Source organism: Lissotriton helveticus, chromosome 2_1 (genome assembly GCF_964261635.1).
Source record: "Lissotriton helveticus chromosome 2_1, aLisHel1.1, whole genome shotgun sequence".
In the NCBI taxonomy this organism is placed as follows: domain Eukaryota; kingdom Metazoa; phylum Chordata; class Amphibia; order Caudata; family Salamandridae; genus Lissotriton; species Lissotriton helveticus.
The window spans coordinates 20,671,083-20,693,024 of NC_136059.1; the positions used below are offsets into that span (position 1 = coordinate 20,671,083).

The following is a 21,942-nucleotide window of genomic DNA, read 5'->3' on the forward strand; positions in this document are numbered from 1 at the left end:
TATATGCTACTTTGGGCACTCGAATTTTGCCACATCATAAGGAGCACGACAACCAAACGCAAGGGCATGTATTAATTATTGTGTGTTTGTGTTTGTGTTTGTATGTGTACTTTCACTTTACAGGTGCAGAAACGCTCCCGAATTTGGAGTTTTTTTGGGATTGAGCATTTGCTCTCCCTTTTTATGCACTTTTTTCACCTACCCTCTTTTTTCACTTTCACGTCCCTTGGCCAGGGTGGACGATTAGAGAGTCCATACCGCCGGGGTATAGTCCTGAAGAATGCCTTGGCAAATTTAAGCCTCCAAAATGGCAGAAACATGTTGACTGACGAATTTATCTACTGTATTTATCTGAATTTTACCATTCCTAATCCTTGGCAATTAAATTCAGACACATAATACCTGTTAAATCGTGTCTTAGGGATCATTTAATAAAAAATTTTTTTTGATACTCGTTTAGACACTTTTAATTTAACTCACCCTCACAACACGTCCTCCTTCACACAACCAGCTCCGCAGTCTTTCTGGCGTTGTAGCACACCAAAGAGGCACTCGGCCTCTTTGGTGGGGCCCGATGATGAAGCATGACACTGACTAGGTCGGTGTGTGAGGGCTTTCCTTTTCACCCTAAGTGAGTGTGTGATCCTTATTTATCTCGCTCCAATCTAGTGGCATTTTTGAGATTGATCTGGCCTCTCTCTTTTTGTTTATTTACATTGAACCGGGGATTGAGAGAAGCCTTCTTGACTCTCCCTACCTCTCCCATTGTTGTTATTTGTATCATAGCAGCGCACAGCTGTGAGAGCTTTGTTTTATTCCAAACAATTTAGCAATCTACTATTGTTTGTTTTAGCCACACACTCTCACTTCCCCCCCTTTTTACCATCTCACCATGGCGAACTTTGGCCTTACATTCTCTGAATCTGAAATAGAGGCCCTGATGACGGATCCTACAGTTTTTGCAGATCCACATATATCACAAGCAATAGCAAACACTACAGAGTGGGAAAACCTTACTGAAAAGAAAAGAGAGCACATACGTACAATACTTCATGGCACCATTCTCAAACAGTACCTGGTCTCAAACTCTGCACCTAAAGGCCTGCTGGTTACGAATGCCCCCCGTATCTTTCTAAACGATGCAGCCTTTAGAAAGGACTGGGCAATGATCGCGTGGCACTGCACGCGTGACTGGTTGGTCCTGATAATAAAGACAGCCCTGAGACTCTCTGAAGCTTTAATGGTAGAGATCAGGGAAACTGAGTCTCACTTTAAAGCAACAATCACAGGGTATAAAAAACGGCTGGATGAAATTAACAAAGACTTAACTGAATACAAAGACAACCTCATGCAATCTAAAGTCACCAAACTTCAAAAAGATCAGAAGAAGTTTGACTTTGAGAAAGTGTACCCTTATTCTGCGGCTACCTTTACCCCTCAAGCACGAAATGAGAGTAAATCCGATTATACGGATGATGACTCTTCAAATAGCAGTGGGTCTAGCAATAACTCATTCAAACAGACTAAGAGAAGAGGTAACCGCGGCAATAGGAATAACAGGGGTAGACAAGGGAACCAGGACAACCAGCGCCAATGGTATCCCCCCCCCAAATGGGAATGGGTCCAAACCCGTATGCATTCCAACAGCCACAATTTCCATTCATGGGATGGAACCCTGGCTTTATGCCCCCAGCACATTTCCAGAACCAATACCGACAGCCTTTTTTAGAGAACGGCTGGAGGGGCAGAGGCAAAAGAAGAGGCAACAACAGAGTGACCTGGGAAGAGGAGGATCCAGTAGCGAATCACACCCGCAGCAACCAACAGCCAGGAACGAGCGGGATTTGAGCTTGGTGACGAACTTATCGGATAGGTCCCTTACAACCACTGAAATCCAAGTACTGGAGAAGGGCTTAGGTTTTGTCCCGTTGGCTAGGCCGGACAAATTTAAATTACATTGTGAACTTGCGAGCTTTTTTCGAAAATTAAAACTCAAGGCATTTTTTGAAGGTAAGACAGACCCAAATGAGGCTGCCAGGAAAGGAGATACGGGACTTAGACTAAGTTCCACTTTCACCCCTCCTAACCATACTGTCCCGGCGGCTATCACCGCCTTTGAGCAGGCCGTATCCAAGGATCTGGAGATACATCAAACTCCGAAGACCTTTGGTAACTTTAGCTCAGCCGAACATCAAGCGCTACGGACGCTACAGAACGATACCTCTATAACTATAAAGCCGGCAGACAAGGGCGGAGGGATAGTTATCCAGAATACCAGTGACTACGAAAAAACCTGTAATGACCTGCTGGGGGACACCAGAAACTACACCCCACTTACTATCGATCCGACAGCAGATCTCACCGAAAGGATTACAAACCTGGTCCGCCATGCTGAGGAATGCGAACATCTGTCCAAAAACGAAGCAGACTTCCTAAACAATCCAAGCAAGGTGATTCCATACTTTTACACCCTGCCCAAGATGCACAAGAATCGATTGCCGCCACCAGGACGCCCTATCGTGTCAGGGATCGGTTCACTTCTGGAGCCCGTGTCACAATTTTGTGACTATTTTTTGAAACCTCTAGTACAATCCACTCCCTCGTACCTCAAAGACACCAAGAGCCTCTTACAACTTTTATCAGAAATAACGTTCACTGAGAATTCAGTTACCCTAGTGACCCTCGATGTAGAAAGCCTCTACACGAGTATTCCACAGGACGATACCATCAATGTCCTGAGGAAATCTCTAGATTCCATTGAATGGAACTATCAGACACCAAAAACCTTCATCATTGAATGTGCCACCATAGCCCTCAAAGAGAATTTTTTCTCGTTCAAAGACAGGCTGTACCTTCAATGCTCAGGGACCTCGATGGGTAGTGTCTTTGCTCCCAGCGTGGCAGGATTATACGTTGCGGATTTTGAGGCCAAATTCATATTACCGCCCACTGCAGCGTTAACTCACATGCTTCTTTGGAAGCGTTATATTGATGACATTCTGCTTCTCTGGACAGGGAGTGATGGGGAACTGGATACATTCTTGATCTGGATCAACACGCTAGATCACAACCTGAGATTCACATACAACACTAGCAAAACAGACATTGTCTTCCTTGATGTGGTCATCTCCGCGGTTGGTACTGGGCTCACGACCAAGACCCACCATAAGCCCACAGCCAAAAACAATCTTCTTGACTTTAGAAGTTTTCATCCTCGCCCTCTCAAAGAGAATCTGCCTTATGGGCAATATTTAAGACTCAGAAGAAACTGTAGTGCCCTTTCTGATTTCAAGGAACAGTCAACCATTCTCACAGAGAAATTGAAAGACAGGGGTTATCCAGCTCCAATTTTGAATAAGGGCTTAAAAAGAGCTAGAAACCAACCTAGAGAGGTACTCTTGGCTGAAAAAGATAAGAACCCGGACTCAATCCCACTGACGTGTGTAACAACTTACAATAGTCTGTCCAATGTGATGAAAAAGACAATTAACAAACATTGGAATATCATCACATCCTGTAAAGAAAACTGGGATAAACCACTTTTTTCTTTCAAAAAAGGTCGAAGCTTAAAAGATGCATTAGTCCACACCAGGCCAAAAGAGAAACTCAACATCAATGCGCCATCTATAACTGCAGCGTGGGGCCTACCAAAAATTATTGGGCACTACCCTTGTTCGGACTGCGCGGTCTGCCACTTGACAGAAGCGACTAAAACCTTAGCATTAGAACCAGGGAAGGTCTGGGTACAGAGAGAACACACTAACTGTAACACAACGAATGTCGTGTATATGATCACCTGCACTTGCCAGCTTCGTTACATTGGCATGACTACCCGCAGGGTGAAACAACGTATATGCGAACACCGAAGCAACATAAGGTGTAAAAAACTAACCACCAAGCTGAGCCGCCATTTCCTAGACAGTAATCACACACCCAATGATATGAGGTGGACTGTAATTGAAGCACTCCAAGGGACCACCAATATCACAAGCAGACTCTTTGAAAAAGAACAACGCTGGGTGTACCGCTTGGGGACTAATACCACCGGCCTTAACGATGATATCCCATGGAACACTGTATTATCCTGAGTATCAATAGGATAACCTGATCCATCACCCTGCATTTTCTGCATTTTTTCTTGACAAGGACAATTCTAATCCAATTGCCTGTTCTGTGCCATTTGCTGTTTTTTTGCTATATGTGTCTCTCTCCTCTCCTCCTCCCCATAATGGGAATGTTCTTGCCATGTGCCTTTGATATGCATAGTATCTTATCACACTAATTTTACTGGTACTGTAGTGCACAACTAGGGCGCTATCTACTGACCTCATTAGTCGCCCTCTTCCCCAATCTCTTTTACATTGGCTAAATGCAGCATTGTTTATAGTTTGCTGGCATTTAGCGCCGGTATTCAACTGAGTACTGCCCATCTAACGCGGTGTAATTGATTTTCACCCCACCGACCCGTGCCGGTGCGTGTCAAGCCTCCTATGCAGGTGGAGGGCGGGCGCGTTCCTGGCCTCTCTTTCGCCTGACACGCCCACCAGGAAGGACGCGACGCCCTGCCCGGGACCGGTGCGTGTCAGGCCTCCTTGCGATGGGGGGCGGGCGCGCTTCTGGCCTCTTCCTGGCCGGGCACGCCCACCAGGAAGAACACAACGCCCTGCGCCCTTGCTCTTATACTCACTCACCGGCCCCGCTCTCCATCGACGGGGTCCGGTCACGAGGGAGATCCTAGGTGTCTAAGCGGGCTGTGAGCAACGAGGGCGTGAGTGTTCCTGAACGCTGATCGGTTTGGATACTGAGCTAAGTACTGCCCGTATTTCGGGACCGAATGGCTAATACTTCTTTTTCATTTATAGGATGTGCCAATTTCGCTCCAACCCCCCTCCCGAGACCCATGGTGCAAGTAGCGCCTAATTTTAAAGTGAGATATATGTATGTTATTACCAAACTAGGGGGTCACCGACCTTTTGGTCAATTGATCCCTTCAGAAGGAGTACATAGAGTGTGTTTTTAACTCATTTTCTTCCCAATCAAGTGTATTTTAAAACACCTTTATCACCCCACGTCCCAGAGTTACCGATATCATCCCTTCAGGGTTATGCGGATGGTGTTAAACCTATATGCTACTTTGGGCACTCGAATTTTGCCACATCATAAGGAGCACGACAACCAAACGCAAGGGCATGTATTAATTATTGTGTGTTTGTGTTTGTGTTTGTATGTGTACTTTCACTTTACAGGTGCAGAAACGCTCCCGAATTTGGAGTTTTTTTGGGATTGAGCATTTGCTCTCCCTTTTTATGCACTTTTTTCACCTACCCTCTTTTTTTCACTTTCACGTCCCTTGGCCAGGGTGGACGATTAGAGAGTCCATACCGCCGGGGTATAGTCCTGAAGAATGCCTTGGCAAATTTAAGCCTCCAAAATGGCAGAAACATGTTGACTGACGAATTTATCTACTGTATTTATCTGAATTTTACCATTCCTAATCCTTGGCAATTAAATTCAGACACATAATACCTGTTAAATCGTGTCTTAGGGATCATTTAATAAAAAAATTTTTTTGATACTCGTTTAGACACTTTTAATTTAACTCACCCTCACAACACGTCCTCCTTCACACAACCAGCTCCGCAGTCTTTCTGGCGTTGTAGCACACCAAAGAGGCACTCGGCCTCTTTGGTGGGGCCCGATGATGAAGCATGACACTGACTAGGTCGGTGTGTGAGGGCTTTCCTTTTCACCCTAAGTGAGTGTGTGATCCTTATTTATCTCGCTCCAATCTAGTGGCATTTTTGAGATTGATCTGGCCTCTCTCTTTTTGTTTATTTACATTGAACCGGGGATTGAGAGAAGCCTTCTTGACTCTCCCTACCTCTCCCATTGTTGTTATTTGGATCCTGTAACACACCTGTGCTTGTTTCTGAAAGACCGGGGACACACCTGTGCTTGTTTCTGAGGGACCCTGTAACACACCTGTGCTTGTTTCTGAAGGAACCGTGATACACCTGTGCTTGTTTCTGATGGACCCTGTAACACACCTGTGCTTGTTTCTGAGGGACCCTATAACACACCCTGGCTTGCTTTTGAGGGACCCTGTAACACACCTGGGCTTGTTTCTGAGGGCCCCTGTAACACACCTGTGCTTGTTTCTGAGGGCCCCTGTAACACACCTGTGCTTGTTTCTGAAGGATCCTGTAACACACCTGTGCTTGTTTCTGAAGGATCCTGTAACACACATCGGCTTGTTTCTGAAGGACCCCGTAACACACCCGTGCTTGTTTCTGAGGGACCCTATAACACACCTGTGCTTGTTTCTGAGGGATCCTGTATCACACCTGTGCTTGTTTCTGCCTGACCCTGTATCACACCTGTGCTTGTTTCTGAGGGACCCTGTATCACACCTGTGCTTGTTTCTGAGGGATCCTGTATCACACCTGTGCTTGTTTCTGCCTGACCCTGTATCACACCTGTGCTTGTTTTTGAGGGACCCTGTAACACACCTGTGCTTGTTTTTGAGGGACCCTATAACACACCTTGGCTTGCTTTTGAGGGACCCTGTAACACACCTGGGCTTGTTTCTGAGGGCCCCTGTAACACACCTGTGCTTTTTTCGCTGAGGGACCCTGTAACACATCTGTGCTTGTTTCTGAAGGATCCTGTAACACACCTGTGCTTGTTTCTGAATGACCCTCTGACACACCTGTGCTTGCTTCTGAGGGACCCTGTAACACGCCTGTGCTTGTTTCTGAGGGACCCTGTAACACACATGTGCTTGTTTCTGAGGGACCCTTTAACAAGCCTGTGATTGTTTCTGAAGGACCCTGTAACACACTTGTGCTTGTTTCTGAAGGACCCTGTAACACACCTGTGCTTGTTTCTGAGGGACCCTGTAACACACCTGTGCTTGTTTCTGAGGGACCCTGTAACACACCTGTGCTTGTTTCTGAAGGACCCTGTAACACACCTGTGCTTGTTTCTGAGGGACCCTGTAACACACCTGTGCTTGTTTCTGAGGGACCCTGTAACACACATGTGCTTGTTTCTGAGGGACCCTATAACACCTGTGCTTGTTTCTGAGGGACCCTATAACACACCTGTGCTTGTTTCTGAGGGATCCTGTATCACCACTGTGCTTGTTTCTGCCTGACCCTGTATCACACCTGTGCTTGTTTCTGAGGGACCCTGTAACACACCTGTGCTTGTTTCTGAGGGACCCTGTAACACACTTGTGCTTGTTTCTGAGGGACCCTTTAACACACTTGTGCTTGTTTCTGAGGGACCCTTTAACACACCTGTGCTTGTTTCTGAAGGACCCTGTAACACACCTGTGTTTGTTTCTGAAGGACCCTGTAACACACCTGCGCTTGTTTCTGAAGGACCCTGTAACACACCTGTGCTTGTTTCTGAAGGACCCTGTAACACAACTGTGCTTGTTTCTGAAGGACCCTGTAACACAACTGTGCTTGTTTCTGAAGGACCCTGTATCACACCTGTGCTTGTTTCCCAGGGACCCTGTAACACACCTGTGCTTGTTTCTGCCTGACCCTGTATCACACCTGTGCTTGTTTCCCAGGGACCCTGTAACACACTTGTGCATGTATCTGAAGGACCCTGTAACACAACTGTGCTTGTTTCTGAGTGACCCTGTAACAAATCTGTGCTTGTTTCTGAAGGACCCTCTGACACACCTGTGCTTGCTTCTGAGGGACCCTGTAACACACCTGTGCTCGTTTCTGAGGGACCCTGTATCACACCTGTGCTGGTTTCTGAAGGACCCTGTAACACCCCTGTGCTTGTTTCTGACTGACCCTGTATCACACCTGTACTTGTTTCTGACTGACCCTGTATCACACGTGTGCTTGTTTCTTAGGGACCCTGTAACACACCTGTGCTTGTTTCTGAAAGACCTGGGACACACCTGTGCCTGTTTCTGAGGGACCCTGTAGCACACCTGTGCTTGTTTCTGAGGGACCCTGTCACACACCTGTGCTTGTTTCTGAGGGACCCTGTAACACACCTGTGCTTGTTTCTGAGGGACCCTGTAACACACCTGTGCTTGTTTTTGAAGGACCCGTGACTTACCTGTGCTTGTTTCTGATGGACCCTGTAACACACCTGTGCTTGTTTCTGAAGGACCCTGTAACACACCTGTGCTTGTTTCTTAGGGACCCTGTAACACGCCTGTGCTTCTTTCTGAAAGACCCGGGACACACCTGTGCTTGTTTCTGAAAGACCCGGGACACACCTGTGCTTGTTTCTGAAAGACCCGGGACACACCTGTGCTTGTTTCTGAAAGACCCGGGACACACCTGTGCTTGTTTCTGAAGGAACCGTGATACACCTGTGCTTGTTTCTGATGGACCCTGTAACACACCTGTGCTTGTTTCTGAGGGACCCTATAACACACCTGTGCTTGTTTCTGAGGGACCCTGTAACACACCTGTGCTTGTTTCTGAAGGAACCGTGATACACCTGTGCTTGTTTCTGATGGACCCTGTAACACACCTGTGCTTGTTTCTGAGGGACCCTATAACACACCCTGGCTTGCTTTTGAGGGACCCTGTAACACACCTGGGCTTGTTTCTGAGGGCCCCTGTAACACACCTGTGCTTGTTTCGCTGAGGGACCCTGTAACACACCTGTGCTTGTTTCTGAAGGATCCTGTAACACACCTGTGCTTGTTTCTGAAATACCGGGGACACACCTGTGCTTGTTTCTGAGGGAACCTGTAACACACCTGTGCTTGTTTCTGAAGGAACCGTGATACACCTGTGCTTGTTTCTGATGGACCCTGTAACACACCTGTGCTTGTTTCTGAGGGACCCTATAACACACCCTGGCTTGCTTTTGAGGGACCCTGTAACACACCTGGGCTTGTTTCTGAGGGCCCCTGTAACACACCTGTGCTTGTTTCTGAAGGATCCTGTAACACACCTGTGCTTGTTTCTGAAGGATCCTGTAACACACATCGGCTTGTTTCTGAAGGACCCCGTAACACACCCGTGCTTGTTTCTGAGGGACCCTGTAACACACCTGCGATTGTTTCTGAGGGACCTTTTAACACACCTGTGCTTGTTTCTGAGGGATCCTGTATCATACCTGTGCTTGTTTCTGCCTGACCCTGTATCACACCTGTGCTTGTTTCTGAGGGACCCTGTAACACACCTGTGCTTGTTTTTGAGGGACCCTATAACACACCTTGGCTTGCTTTTGAGGGACCCTGTAACACACCTGGGCTTGTTTCTGAGGGCCCCTGTAACACACCTGTGCTTTTTTCGCTGAGGGACCCTGTAACACATCTGTGCTTGTTTCTGAAGGATCCTGTAACACACCTGTGCTTGTTTCTGAATGACCCTCTGACACACCTGTGCTTGCTTCTGAGGGACCCTGTAACACGCCTGTGCTTGTTTCTGAGGGACCCTGTAACACACATGTGCTTGTTTCTGAGGGACCCTTTAACAAGCCTGTGATTGTTTCTGAAGGACCCTGTAACACACTTGTGCTTGTTTCTGAAGGACCCTGTAACACACCTGTGCTTGTTTCTGAGGGACCCTGTAACACACCTGTGCTTGTTTCTGAGGGACCCTGTAACACACCTGTGCTTGTTTCTGAAGGACCCTGTAACACACCTGTGCTTGTTTCTGAGGGACCCTGTAACACACCTGTGCTTGTTTCTGAGGGACCCTGTAACACACATGTGCTTGTTTCTGAGGGACCCTGTAACACGCCTGTGCTTGTTTCTGAGGGACCCTGTAACACGCCTGTGCTTGTTTCTGAGGGACCCTGTAACACACATGTGCTTGTTTCTGAGGGACCCTTTAACAAGCCTGTGATTGTTTCTGAGGGTCCCTGTAACACACTTGTGCTTGTTTCTGAAGGACCCTGTAACGCACCTGTGCTTGTTTCTGAGGGACCCTGTAACACACCTGTGCTTGTTTCTGAAGGACCCTGTAAAACACCTGTGCTTGTTTCTGAGTGACCCTGTAACAAATCTGTGCTTGTTTCTGAAGGACCCTCTGACACACCTGTGCTTGCTTCTGAGGGACCCTGTAACACACCTGTGCTCGTTTCTGAGGGACCCTGTAACACACCTGTGCTCGTTTCTGAGGGACCCTGTAACACACCTGTGCTCGTTTCTGAGGGACCCTGTAACACACCTGTGCTCGTTTCTGAGGGACCCTGTAACACACATGTGCTTGTTTCTTAGGGACCCTGTAACAAACCTGTGATTGTTCCTGAGGGGCCCTGTAACACACTTGTGCTTGTTTCTGAAGGACCCTGTATCACACCTGTGCTGGTTTCTGAAGGACCCTGTAACACCCCTGTGCTTGTTTCTGACTGACCCTGTATCACACCTGTACTTGTTTCTGACTGACCCAGTATCACACGTGTGCTTGTTTCTTAGGGACCCTGTAACACACCTGTGCTTGTTTCTGAAAGACCTGGGACACACCTGTGCCTGTTTCTGAGGGACCCTGTAGCACACCTGTGCTTGTTTCTGAGGGACCCTGTCACACACCTGTGCTTGTTTCTGAGGGACCCTGTAACACACCTGTGCTTGTTTCTGAGGGACCCTGTAACACACCTGTGCTTGTTTCTGAGGGACCCTGTAACACACCTGTGCTTGTTTCTGATGGACCCTGTAGCACACATGTTTGTTTCTGTTGGGCCCTGTAACACACCTGTGCTTGTTTCTGTTGGGCCCTGTAACACACCTGTGCTTGTTTTTGAAGGACCCGTGACTTACCTGTGCTTGTTTCTGATGGACCCTGTAACACACCTGTGCTTGTTTCTGAAGGACCCTGTAACACACCTGTGCTTGTTTCTTAGGGACCCTGTAACACACCTGTGCTTGTTTCTGAGGGACCCTGTAACACGCCTGTGCTTCTTTCTGAAAGACCCGGGACACACCTGTGCTTGTTTCTGAAAGACCCGGGACACACCTGTGCTTGTTTCTGAAAGACCCGGGACACACCTGTGCTTGTTTCTGAAAGACCCGGGACACACCTGTGCTTGTTTCTGAAAGACCCGGGACACACCTGTGCTTGTTTCTGAAGGAACCGTGATACACCTGTGCTTGTTTCTGATGGACCCTGTAACACACCTGTGCTTGTTTCTGAGGGACCCTATAACACACCTGTGCTTGTTTCTGAGGGACCCTGTAACACACCTGTGCTTGTTTCTGAAGGAACCGTGATACACCTGTGCTTGTTTCTGATGGACCCTGTAACACACCTGTGCTTGTTTCTGAGGGACCCTATAACACACCCTGGCTTGCTTTTGAGGGACCCTGTAACACACCTGGGCTTGTTTCTGAGGGCCCCTGTAACACACCTGTGCTTGTTTCGCTGAGGGACCCTGTAACACACCTGTGCTTGTTTCTGAAGGATCCTGTAACACACCTGTGCTTGTTTCTGAAAGACCGGGGACACACCTGTGCTTGTTTCTGAGGGACCCTGTAACACACCTGTGCTTGTTTCTGAAGGAACCGTGATACACCTGTGCTTGTTTCTGATGGACCCTGTAACACACCTGTGCTTGTTTCTGAGGGACCCTATAACACACCCTGGCTTGCTTTTGAGGGACCCTGTAACACACCTGGGCTTGTTTCTGAGGGCCCCTGTAACACACCTGTGCTTGTTTCTGAAGGATCCTGTAACACACCTGTGCTTGTTTCTGAAGGATCCTGTAACACACATCGGCTTGTTTCTGAAGGACCCCGTAACACACCCGTGCTTGTTTCTGAGGGACCCTATAACATACCTGTGCTTGTTTCTGAGGGATCCTATATCACACCTGTGCTTGTTTCTGCCTGACCCTGTATCACACCTGTGCTTGTTTCTGAGGGACCCTGTATCACACCTGTGCTTGTTTCTGAGGGACCCTGTAACACACCTGCGATTGTTTCTGAGGGACCTTTTAACACACCTGTGCTTGTTTCTGAGGGATCCTGTATCATACCTGTGCTTGTTTCTGCCTGACCCTGTATCACACCTGTGCTTGTTTCTGAGGGACCCTGTAACACATCTGTGCTTGTTTCTGAATGATCCTGTAACACACCTGTGCTTGTTTCCGAAGGACCCTCTGACACACTTGTGCTTGTTTCTGAATGACCCTCTGACACACCTGTGCTTGCTTCTGAGGGACCCTGTAACACGCCTGTGCTTGTTTCTGAGGGACCCTGTAACACACATGTGCTTGTTTCTGAGGGACCCTTTAACAAGCCTGTGATTGTTTCTGAAGGACCCTGTAACACACTTGTGCTTGTTTCTGAAGGACCCTGTAACACACCTGTGCTTGTTTCTGAGGGACCCTGTAACACACCTGTGCTTGTTTCTGAGGGACCCTGTAACACACCTGTGCTTGTTTCTGAAGGACCCTGTAACACACCTGTGCTTGTTTCTGAGGGACCCTGTAACACACCTGTGCTTGTTTCTGAGGGACCCTGTAACACACATGTGCTTGTTTCTGAGGGACCCTGTAACACGCCTGTGCTTGTTTCTGAGGGACCCTGTAACACGCCTGTGCTTGTTTCTGAGGGACCCTGTAACACACATGTGCTTGTTTCTGAGGGACCCTTTAACAAGCCTGTGATTGTTTCTGAGGGTCCCTGTAACACACTTGTGCTTGTTTCTGAAGGACCCTGTAACGCACCTGTGCTTGTTTCTGAGGGACCCTGTAACACACCTGTGCTTGTTTCTGAGGGACCCTGTAACACACCTGTGCTTGTTTCTGAGGGACCCTGTTACACACCTGTGCTTGTTTCTGATGGACCCTGTAGCACACGTTTGTTTCTGAAGTACCCTGTAACACACCTGTGCTTGTTTCTGTTGGGCCCTGTAACACACCTGAGCTTGTTTTTGAAGGACCCGTGACACACCTGTGCTTGTTTCTGATGGACCCTGTAGCACACCTGTGCTTGTTTCTGAGGGACCCTGTAACACACCTGTGCTTGTTTATTAGGGACCCTCTAACACACCTGTGCTTGTTTCTTAGGGACCCTGTAACACACCTGTGCTTGTTTCTGAGGGACCCTGTAACAAACCAGTGCTTGTTTCTGAAAGACCCGGGACACACCTGTGCTTGTTTCTGAAAGACCCGGGACACACCTGTGCTTGTTTCTGAAAGACCCGGGACACACCTGTGCTTGTTTCTGAAAGACCCGGGACACACCTGTGCTTGTTTCTGAAAGACCCGGGACACACCTGTGCTTGTTTATGAAAGACCCGGGACACACCTGTGCTTGTTTCTGAAAGACCCCGTAACACACCTGTGCTTGTTTCTGAGGGCCCCTGTAACACACCTGTACTTGTTTCTGAAAGACCGGGGACACACCTGTGCTTGTTTCTGAGGGACCCTGTAACACACCTGTGCTTGTTTCTGAAGGACCCTGTATCACACCTGTGCTGGTTTCTGAAGGACCCTGTAACACCCCTGTGCTTGTTTCTGACTGACCCTGTATCACACCTGTGCTTGTTTCTGACTGACCCTGTATCACACCTGTGCTTGTTTCCCAGGGACCCTGTAAAACACGCGTGCTTGTTTCTAAGGGACCCTGTAACACACCTGTGCTTGTTTCTGAGGGACCCTGTAACACACCTGTGCTTGTTTCTGAGGGACCCTGTAACACACCTGTGCTTGTTTCTGAGGGACCCTGTAACACACCTGTGCTTGTTTCTGAGGGACCCTGTAACACACCTGTGCTTGTTTCTGAGGGACCCTGTAACACACCTGTGCTTGTTTCTGAGGGACCCTGTAACACACCTGTGCTTGTTTCTGAGGGACCCTGTAACACACCTGTGCTTGTTTCTGATGGACCCTGTAGCACACATGTTTGTTTCTGTTGGGCCCTGTAACACACCTGTGCTTGTTTCTGTTGGGCCCTGTAACACACCTGTGCTTGTTTTTGAAGGACCCGTGACACACCTGTGCTTGTTTCTGATGGATCCTGTAACACACCTGTGCTTGTTTCTTTGGGACCCTGTAACACACCTGTGCTTGTTTCTTTGGGACCCTGTAACACGCCTGTGCTTCTTTCTGAAAGACCCGGCACACACCTGTGCTTGTTTCTGAAAGACCCGGGACACACCTGTGCTTGTTTCTGAAAGACCCGGGACAAACCTGTGCTTGTTTCTGAAGGACCCCGTAACACACCTGTGCTTGTTTCTGAGGGACCCTGTAACACACCTGTGCTTGTTTCTGAGGGACCCTATAACACACCTGTGCTGGTTTCTGAGGGCCCCTGTAACACACCTGTACTTGTTTCTGAAAGACCGGGGACACACCTGTGCTTGTTTCTGAGGGACCCTGTAACACACCTGTGCTTGTTTCTGAGGGACCCTGTAACACACCCTGGCTTGCTTTCGAGGGACCCTGTAACACACCTGGGCTTGTTTCTGAGGGCCCCTGTAACACACCTGTGCTTGTTTCGCTGAGGGACCCTGTAACACACCTGTGCTTGTTTCTGAAGGATCCTGTAACACACCTGTGCTTGTTTCTGAAGGATCCTGTAACACACCTGTGCTGGTTTCTGAAGGATCCTGTAACACACCTCGGCTTGTTTCTGAAGGACCCCGTAACACACCTGTGCTTGTTTCTGAGGGACCCTATAACACACCTGTGCTTGTTTCTGAGGGATCCTGTATCACACCTGTGCTTGTTTCTGCCTGACCCCGTATCACACCTGTGCTTGTTTCTGAGGGACCCTGTAACACACCTGTGATTGTTTCTGAGGGACCTTTTAACACACCTGTGCTTGTTTCTGAAGGACCCTGTAACACACCTGTACTTGTTTCTGAAAGACCGGGGACACACCTGTGCTTGTTTCTGAGGGACCCTGTAACACACCTTTGCTTGTTTCTGAGGGACCCTATAACACACCGTGGCTTGCTTTTGAGGGACCCTGTAACACACCTGGGCTGGTTTCTGAGGGCCCCTGTAACACACCTGTGCTTGTTTCGCTGAGGGACCCTGTAACACATCTGTGCTTGTTTCTGAAGGATCCTGTAACACACCTGTGCTTGTTTCCGAAGGACCCTCTGACACACTTGTGCTTGTTTCTGAATGACCCTTTGACACACCTGTGCTTGCTTCTGAGGGACCCTGTAACACACCTGTGCTTGTTTCTGAGGGACCCTGTAACACACATGTGCTTGTTTCTGAGGGACCCTGTCACAAGCCTGTGATTGTTTCTGAGGGTCCCTGTAACACACTTGTGCTTGTTTCTGAAGGACCCTGTAACACACCTGTGCTGGTTTCTGAAGGACCCTGTAACACACCTGTGCTGGTTTCTGAAGGACCCTGTAACACACCTGTGCTTGTTTCTGAGGGACCCTGTAACACACCTGTACTTGTTTCTGAGGGACCCTGTAACACACCTGTGCTCGTTTCTGAGGGACCCTGTAACACACCTGTGCTTGTTTCTGACTGACCCTGTATCACACCTGTATTGTTTCTGACTGACCCTGTATCACACGTGCTTGTTTCCCAGGGACCCTGTAAAACACGTGTGCTTGTTTCTGAAAGACCCGGGACACACCTGTGCTTGTTTCTGAGGGACCCTGTAACACACCTGTGCTTGGTTCTGAGGGACCCTGTAACACACCTGTGCTTGTTTCTGAGGGACCCTGTAACACACCTGTGCTTGTTTCTGAGGGACCCTGTTACACACCTGTGCTTGTTTCTGATGGACCCTGTAGCACACGTTTGTTTCTGAAGTACCCTGTAACACACCTGTGCTTGTTTCTGTTGGGCCCTGTAACACACCTGTGCTTGTTTTTGAAGGACCCGTGACACACCTGTGCTTGTTTCTGTTGGGCCCTGTAACACACCTGTGCTTGTTTCTGAGGGACCATGTAACACACCTGTGCTTGTTTCTTAGGGACCCTGTAACACCTGTGCTTGTTTCTTATGGACCCTGTAACACACCTGTGCTTGTTTCTGAGGGACCCTGTAACACACCTGTGCTTGTTTCTGAAAGACCCGGGACACACCTGTGCTTGTTTCTGAAAGACCCGGGACACACCTGTGCTTGTTTCTGAAAGACCCGGGACACACCTGTGCTTGTTTCTGAAAGACCCCGTAACACACCTGTGCTTGTTTCTGAGGGACCCTATAACACACCTGTGCTGGTTTCTGAGGGCCCCTGTAACACACCTGTACTTGTTTCTGAAAGACCGGGGACACACCTGTGCTTGTTTCTGATGGACCCTGTAACACACCTGTGCTTGTTTCTGAGGGACCCTATAACACACCTTGGCTTGCTTTTGAGGGACCCTGTAACACACCTGGGCTTGTTTCTGAGGGCCCCTGTAACACACCTGTGCTTGTTTCGCTGAGGGACCCTGTAACACACCTGTGCTTGTTTCTGAAATACCCGGGAAACACCTGTGCTTGTTTCTGAAGGACCCTGTAACACACCTGTGCTTGCTTCCGAAGGACCCTGTAACACAACTGTGCTTGTTTCTGCCTGACCCTGTATCACACCTGTGCTTGTTTCCCAGGGACCCTGTAACGCACTTTTGCATGGATCTGAAGGATCCTGTAACACACCTGTGCTTGTTTCTGAGGGACCCTGTAACACAACTGTGCTTGTTTCTGAGGAACCCTGTAACACACCTGTGCTTGTTTCTGAGGGACCCTGTTACACACCTGTGCTTGTTTCTTAGGGACCCTGTATCACACCTCTGCTTGTTTCCCAGGGACCCTGTAAAACACTTGTGCTTGTTTCTGATGGACCCTGTAACACACCTGTGCTTGTTTCAGAAGGACCCCGTAACACACCTGTGCTTGTTTCTGAGGGACCCTATAAAACACCTGTGCTTGTTTCTTAGGGACCCTGTAACACACCTGAGCTTGTTTCTGAGGGACCCTCTAGCACACGTTTGTTTATGAAGGACCGTGTAACACACCTGTGCTTGTTTCTGAGGGGCCCTGTAACACACCTGTGCTTGTTTCTGAGGGGCCCTGTAACACACCTGTACTTGTTTTTGAAGGACCCTGTAACTGTAACACACCTGTGCTTCTTTCCGAGGGACCCTGTGACACACCTGTGCTTGTTTCTTAGGGACCCTGTATCACACCTCTGCTTGTTTCCCAGGGACCCTGTAAAACACTTGTGCTTGTTTCTGATGGACCCTGTAACACACCTGTGCTTGTTTCTGAGGGACCCTGTTACACACCTGTGCTTGTTTCTGATGGACCCTGTAGCACACGTTTGTTTCTGAAGTACCCTGTAACACACCTGTGCTTGTTTCTGTTGGGCCCTGTAACACACCTGTGCTTGTTTTTGAAGGACCCGTGACACACCTGTGCTTGTTTCTGTTGGGCCCTGTAACACACCTGTGCTTGTTTCTGAGGGACCATGTAACACACCTGTGCTTGTTTCTTAGGGACCCTGTAACACACCTGTGCTTGTTTCTTATGGACCCTGTAACACACCTGTGCTTGTTTCTGAGGGACCCTGTAACACACCTGTGCTTGTTTCTGAAAGACCCGGGACACACCTGTGCTTGTTTCTGAAAGACCCGGGACACACCTGTGCTTGTTTCTGAAAGACCCGGGACACACCTGTGCTTGTTTCTGAAAGACCCCTCAACACACCTGTGCTTGTTTCTGAGGGACCCTATAACACACCTGTGCTGGTTTCTGAGGGCCCCTGTAACACACCTGTACTTGTTTCTGAAAGACCGGGGACACACCTGTGCTTGTTTCTGATGGACCCTGTAACACACCTGTGCTTGTTTCTGAGGGACCCTATAACACACCTTGGCTTGCTTTTGAGGGACCCTGTAACACACCTGGGCTTGTTTCTGGGGGCCCCTGTAACACACCTGTGCTTTTTTCGCTGAGGGACCCTGTAACACACCTGTGCTTGTTTCTGAAATACCCGGGAAACACCTGTGCTTGTTTCTGAAGGACCCTGTAACACACCTGTGCTTGCTTCCGAAGGACCCTGTAACACAACTGTGCTTGTTTCTGCCTGACCCTGTATCACACCTGTGCTTGTTTCCCAGGGACCCTGTAACGCACTTTTGCATGGATCTGAAGGATCCTGTAACACACCTGTGCTTGTTTCTGTGGGACCCTGTAACACAACTGTGCTTGTTTCTGAGGAACCCTGTAACACACCTGTGCTTGTTTCTGAGGGACCCTGTTACACACCTGTGCTTGTTTCTTAGGGACCCTGTATCACACCTCTGCTTGTTTCCCAGGGACCCTGTAAAACACTTGTGCTTGTTTCTGATGGACCCTGTAACACACCTGTGCTTGTTTCAGAAGGACCCCGTAACACACCTGTGCTTGTTTCTGAGGGACCCTATAAAACACCTGTGCTTGTTTCTTAGGGACCCTGTAACACACCTGTGCTTGTTTCTGAGGGACCCTCTAGCACACGTTTGTTTATGAAGGACCGTGTAACACACCTGTGCTTGTTTCTGAGGGGCCCTGTAACACACCTGTGCTTGTTTCTGAGGGGCCCTGTAACACACCTGTACTTGTTTTTGAAGGACCCTGTAACTGTAACACACCTGTGCTTCTTTCCGAGGGACCCTGTAACACACCTGTGCTTGTTTCTGAGGGACCCTGTAACACACCTGTACTTGTTTTTGAAGGACCTGTGACACACCTGTGCTTGTTTCTGATGGACCCTGTAACACACCTGTGCTGGTTTCTGTTGGGCCCTGTAACACACCGGTGCTTGTTTCTGTTGGGCCCTGTAACACACCGGTGCTTGTTTCTGTTGGGCCCTGTAACACACCTGTGCTTGTTTCTTAGGGACCCTGTAACACACCTGTGCTTGTTTCCGAGGGACCCTGTAACACACCTGTGCTTGTTTCCGAGGGACCCTGTAACACACCTGTGCTTGTTTCCGAGGGACCCTGTAACACACCTGTGCTTGTTTCCGAGGGACCCTGTAACACACCTGTGCTTGTTTATAAAGGACCCTGTAACACACCTGTGCTTGTTTCTGAGGAACCCTGTAACACACCTGTTTGTTTTTAAAGGACCCGTGACACACCTGTGCTTGTTTTTAAAGGACCCGTGACACACCTGTGCTTGTTTCTGAGGGACCCTGTAACACACCTGTGCTTGTTTCCGAGGGACCCTGTAACACACCTGTGCTTGTTTCTGAGGGGCCCTGTAACACACCTGTGCTTGTTTTTGAAGGACCTGTGACACACCTGTGCTTGTTTTTGAAGGACCCTGTAACACACCTGTGCTTGTTTCTGAAGGATCCTGTAACACACCTGTGCTTGTTTCTGAAGGGTCCATTAACACACCTGTGCTTGTTTCTGAAGGACCCTGTAACACACTTGTGCTTGTTTCTGAAGGACCCTGTAACACACTTGTGCTTGTTTCTAAAGGACCCTGTAACACACTTGTGCTTGTTTCTTAGGGACCCTGTAACACACCTGTGCTTGTTTCTTAGGGACCCTGTAACACACCTGTGCTTGTTTCTTAGGGACCCTGTAACACACCTGTGCTTGTTTCTTAGGGACCCTGTAACACACCTGTGCTTGTTTCTTAGGGACCCTGTAACACACCTGTGTTTGTTTCCGAGGGACCCTGTAACACACCTATGCTTGTTTCCGAGGGACCCTGTAACACACCTGTGCTTGTTTATGAAGGACCCTGTAACACACCTGTGCTTGTTTCTGGGGAACCCTGTAACACACCTGTGTTTGTTTTTAAAGGACCCGTGACACACCTGTGCTTGTTTCTGATGGACCCTGTAGCACACGTGTTTGTTTCTGATGGACCCTGTAACACACCTGTGCTTGTTTCTGAAGGATCCTGTAACACACCTGTGCGTGTTTCTGTTGGAGCCTGTAACACACCTGTGCTTGTTTCTGTTGGACCCTGTAGCACACCTGTGCTTGTTTCTGAAGGATCCTGTAACACACCTGTGCTTGTTTCTGAAGGGTCCTATAACACACCTGTGCTCGTTCCTGAAGGGTCCTGTAACACACCTGTGCTTGTTTCTGAAGGACCCTGTAACACACTTGTGCTTGTTTCTGAAGGACCCTGTAACACACTTGTGCTTGTTTCTGAAGGACCCTGTAACGCACTTGTGCTTGTTTCTGAAGGACCCTGTAACACACCTGTGCTTGTTTCTGAAGGATCCTGTAACACACCTGTGCTTGTTTCTGAAGGATCCTGTAACACACCTGTGCTCGTATCTGAGGGATCCTGTAACACACATGTGCTTGTTTTCGAGGGACCCTGTAACACACCTGTGCTTGTTTCTGAGGGACCCTGTAACACACCTGTGCTTGTTTTTGAAGGACCTGTGACACACCTGTGCTTGTTTCTGTTGGGCCCTGTAACACACTTGTGCTTGTTTTTGAAGGACCCGTGACACACCTGTGCTTGTTTCTGATGGACCCTGTAGCACAACTGTGCTTGTTTCTGAGGGACCCTGTAATACACCTGTGCTTGTTTCCGAAGGACCCTGTAACAAACCTGTGCTTGTTTCTGTTGGACCCTGTAACACACCTGTGCTTGTTTCTGTTGGACCCTGTAACACACCTGTGCTTGTTTCTGTTGGACCCTGTAACACACCTGTGCTTGTTTCTGTTGGACCCTGTAACACACCTGTGCTTGTTTCTGAAGAATCCTGTAACACACCTGTGCTTGTTTCTGAAGGAGCCTGTAACACACTTTGCTTGTTTCTGAGGGACCCTGTAACACACCTGTGCTTGTTTTTGAAGGACCCGTAACAGACCTGTGCTTGTTTCTGTTGGACCCTGTAACACACCTGTACTTGTTTCTGAGGGACCCTGTAACACACCTGTGCTTGTTTCTGAAGAATCCTGTAACACACCTGTGCTTGTTTCTAAAGGACCCTGTAACACACCTGTGCTTGTTTCTAAAGGGCCCTGTAACACACCTGTGCTTGTTTCTGAAGGACCCTGTAACACATCTGTGCTAGTTTCTGATGGATCCTGTAACACACCTGTGCTCGTATCTGAGGGACCCTGTAACACACCTGTGCTTGTTTCTGAAGGACCCTGTAACACTACTGTGCTTGTTTCTGAAGGATCCTGTAACACACCTGTGCTCGTACCAGAGGGACCCCTGTGCTCGTAGCTGAGGGACCCTGTAACACACCTGTGCTTGTTTCTTAGGGACCCTGTAACACACCTGTGCTTGTTTCTTAGGGACCCTGTAACAAACCTGTGCTTGTTTCTTAGGGACCCTGTAACACACCTGTGCTTGTTTCCGAGGGACCCTGTAACACACCTGTGCTTGTTTCTGTGGGACCCTGTAACACACCTGTGCTTGTTTCCGAGGGACCCTGTAACACACCTGTGCTTGTTTCCGTGGGACCCTGTAACACACCTGTGCTTGTTTCTGAGGGACCCTGTAACACACCTGTGCTTGTTTCCGAGGGACCCTGTAACACACCTGTGCTTGTTTCCGAGGGACCCTGTAACACACCTGTGCTTGTTTCTGATGGACCCTGTAGCACACCTGGCTTGTTTCTGAAGGATCCTGTAACACACCTGTGCGTGTTTCTGTTGGAGACTGTAACACACCTGTGCTTGTTTCTGAGGGACCCTGTAACACACCTGTGCTTGTTTTTGAAGGACCCCTAACACACCTGTGCTTGTTTCTGTTGGACCCTGTAACACACCTGTGCTTGTTTCTGAAGGATCCTGTAACACACCTGTGCTTGTTTCTGAAGGATCCTGTAACACACCTGTGCTTGTTTCTGAAGGATTCTGTAACACACCTGTGCTTGTTTCTCTAGGACCCTGTAACACACCTGTGCTTGTTTCTGAGGACCTTGTAACACACCTGTGCTTGTTTTTGAAGGACCCCTAACACACCTGTGCTAGTTTCTGTTGGACCCTGTAACACACCTGTGCTTGTTTCTGAAGGATCCTGTAACACACCTGTGCGTGTTTCTGTTGGAGCCTGTAACACACC

General features: G+C 48.7%; 1 protein-coding gene across 2 annotated transcripts in view; it reads left to right on the forward strand.

Annotated features, from left to right (window-relative positions):
- Positions 1–21,942, forward strand: part of LOC144817669 (myosin-IIIb-like) — a 446,642-nt gene that overhangs the window by 147,316 nt on the left and 277,384 nt on the right. The gene's annotated exons all lie outside the window — the stretch shown is intronic.